Source organism: Phalaenopsis equestris, unplaced genomic scaffold (genome assembly GCF_001263595.1).
Source record: "Phalaenopsis equestris unplaced genomic scaffold, ASM126359v1 Scaffold000164, whole genome shotgun sequence".
Taxonomy (NCBI): domain Eukaryota; kingdom Viridiplantae; phylum Streptophyta; class Magnoliopsida; order Asparagales; family Orchidaceae; genus Phalaenopsis; species Phalaenopsis equestris.
Window position 1 is genome coordinate 593,169 of NW_018164606.1, and position 3,608 is coordinate 596,776.

Consider the following 3,608-nt stretch of genomic DNA (forward strand, 5'->3'; position numbering starts at 1 on the left):
ATATATATATATATATATATATATATATATATATATATGAGAGTATTATTTTGAGCCAAACACGAATAAGAACAAACAAAACTTTGTTTCTATTTGGTTCATTTATATATCGAGCACAAAAAAAATGTTTATGTTTAGTTTGTTTACTTAGCGAACGAATCAAACTCGTATTATTTAACTGCCGAACACTATTCACGAACAAAAAGCGATTTTGCCATCCGTAAATGCACCTATTCTTACGTGCCAAGTGCCTATACTCATAAAATATAAATTTGAAATAAATGGAATCATTTTAGTTTTAGAATGAGGAAAGCATATAATTTCCCTCACGTCGTTGAAGGACCTGCTACACATTACTAATGTGCAGCTCATGGTTTGTGACTTGGGCCATACGAGCGGTGTCTGTTGCGTAAGCCCACTAACATTATTTTAGGTCATGGGCGTATTTCTGAATCTTTCAACAAAATAAAGAGGCTGATTTGTTGAAGGTATATATTTTGAATATAAAATAAAATAATGGAATATATCATGATGTTTAGTTATGCATGAGAAATTTTTTAAACTTTTACTTTTTGTTATTTGAATTATTGTAAACTAAAGAAGTTTTTATTATTCATTTATTTTTTTAATGGAATGCATAAAATTGCATGGGGTGGTAGCGATTAGGGCCTGGTGATGGATATGACGAAGGAAGCTTCGATGGATAGCTTGGATCTTCGAAAAGATTGGGATATTATTGGTAGATGTTGGTTGATTCTAGCGATGTCATAGGCATTAGCGGGACTTGTGTCAGCATATGTGGCAACATGGGTAGGTCGTTTGTAGAGGGCTCCTAGATTGCTAGTGACTATGAGGTTGTTTGTGTTGGTTGTGTGCGAGTTATAACTGGTAAAATATATTTCAAATTTATCTAATTTTGGTGAATTTTGAATATATGTAAATTGACATGGGCATGGAGTTTAAAATTTCTTAGAAGTATGCCCTTGTTTTAGTTTGACATTCATGTCTCGAAAATACAACACCCGAAATAATCTCAATTCAAAAACCCCGGAATAATATCTTGTAAGACCAGCTCTAGAGGCACAAATATGTCTGATCAGTTGTTTCTTGCTCTTTGTCCTGTTTGCTAACGTATAGTATTTGATGCGCATTATCAATTACGGAAATCGAAACTTATTTAGACAATTATTCGAATTTGATCGATCAATTTTTCAATTTTTATAGATTCTTTTAGATATAATTTATATGAGGATAATTTAGGTGTTTTACATATATATATATATATATATATACACCGCCTTTTCTATGCATGAAACATGTATTTCATATTTTAAAAGTTATCGCCTAAAACCAGTGGGTCATGGTTCGGCAAGATTGGTTCATTCAATAGTACTGAATCAGGGCTTGATGGTCTTTGGGTCCACAAGACTTGACTCAATCTACTTGGCTTAGAGTGGTCAAATATTGATCCATGGATGAGGAACTCCGGTTGGCAAAACATGGTTAGGCTATCAGGCAAAGGGTGAGTCACTATTATCTGACTAGTAACTCCCTTCCTGATGAGGGTTTCTTTCGTGATTCTCCATGCGATTGGACTTTGACCATTTCTCGGACTTAGATAAGAGATCTCAAGGGAGTCTGTGAGATAGCTGCCAATGTTGAATTCTCCTTTTATATTAGGTTGTGGTGAGACAGAATGTATCTTTTCTCGCTCGATTGGTTTTGCTCTTTGGTTAGGATGGTTTACATTCATTCGGCCTCTGGCCCCGGTTCAGGGGAGCTAAGCCAGGTCAGGCAGATAATTTGGTGTTCTGTTAGTGAATCCTTAGTCTTCCGCTAGTAGACTCTTGGTCTTTTGCCTATGGGTCGTTGGTCTTCTGTCTATGGGTCTTTGGTCATTCAACTATGGGTCGTGATCATTAGTTGTACTCATTTGTACTTTTTATTTTCTTGGATTTACTCGAGATTCTTGCAGACGTATATCTAATGTACAATTTTGAATATAATATAATATGAATTAAATACATTTGAAATATTTCATGATGTTAAGTTATATGTAAGAAAATTTTAAAAATACTAATTTTTTGGTATTTAAATTTTTTTAAAGTATTTTTTTTCTTCATTATTTTTTAATCTAGTGCACAAATTTGGGTGGTGATATGCCAACAACAAATTTTCATCATCTGGCACGAATCTTGAGGCAAGACAAAAATCTCAAAGCAACCTTTTGAGCAAGAATCATTCAAACTTCAATTAAAAGTCATCCAGAGCTCCGATTTCAGCAAACTTATAGTCAAACTGACTGACTCGATGAAACGGACCTATTGATATCAAAATTAGTCCAATCCGAGTCAAATCAAGCCCAGATTAAGTGATTAAATCATTTTTGAAAGATTTTAGGACACGTTTGAAAAATCAAACAAATGTCAAATTTAGCGAGTTCATACTTGAATCGAGCGTCTCAACTACGTGAATCCAACGAGCACAAGATGGCTCAATTCTGACATCGTTAAGACACTCAAATGTCCATCAAACGTCATCCAATCGAGGGAAGCTCTTTGGACCGTCCGATCAAAATTGTTCATATTCCTGCATTAATTACACCCAGAACACTATAAATAGAGCCCCATTCTAGCATGACGGGGAGAGGCTTGAGAAAGAACTTAAGACTTTGAGAAAGAGCTTAAATCCAACATCATCCCTGTCATTGCAGACCACCGTCTGCCACCACCAATCACCGCTGACCTCCGGCGACCATCGCCGACTGTCATCGTCTGTCGAAGACCACCGCCGACCAGAACCGATCGATGACTTCCATTGATTACCGTCGACCACCGCCGATCGCCGCTGACCTCCATCGATCACCGCCGACCATCATCAACTGTTGTCAACCACCTCTAAGCAGACATCATCAGTCGACGTTGTACCTTGAAAAATCTAGCAACAATTTCCCGTCTGTGGGACAAGGGGCCTCTATAATAATCAACTTATAGTGGATTTTTATAACTGGGTCAGACCCCGTGATTTTTTCCCTTTACGAGTTTTCCACATAAAAACTTTTGGTGTCATCAAATGTTGATTCCCTTTCATCTGAGTGTGTATTAAATCCTCATGCAACGCTAAGACGATAATCCATTACTCTACCGTCGTGAATTTTCTAGCACGCATCAGGTGGGGTGGGTTGTTAGGAGCCTATTGATAACCAAGGCGGATGAAGCTTCGAATAATAGCATAGATATTCAATGAGATTAGGACAGTATCTGTAAGTGTTGGCTGAGTCAGGGATGTCATAGGTGCTAGTGGGACTTGTGTCAAGTAGGTGAGGTGGAGCAGATTTGATAACACTGGCAAGGCCGAAGTTGGTATATGGTTTCTAGATTGCTAGTGGCTATAAGGGCGCACACGTGTATATATATTTATATTTATATATGTATGTATGTGTATGCATATACATGTATGTGTATGTATGTATGTTTGTATAGTATGTATATGTATATATAGATGTATATATATGTATATACTTACATGTGTATGTGTGATATATGATTTATAAGAGTTTTGTTATTATTTTTTAATTTCTAATTGAATTGGTCTCTCTCTTTCTCTGA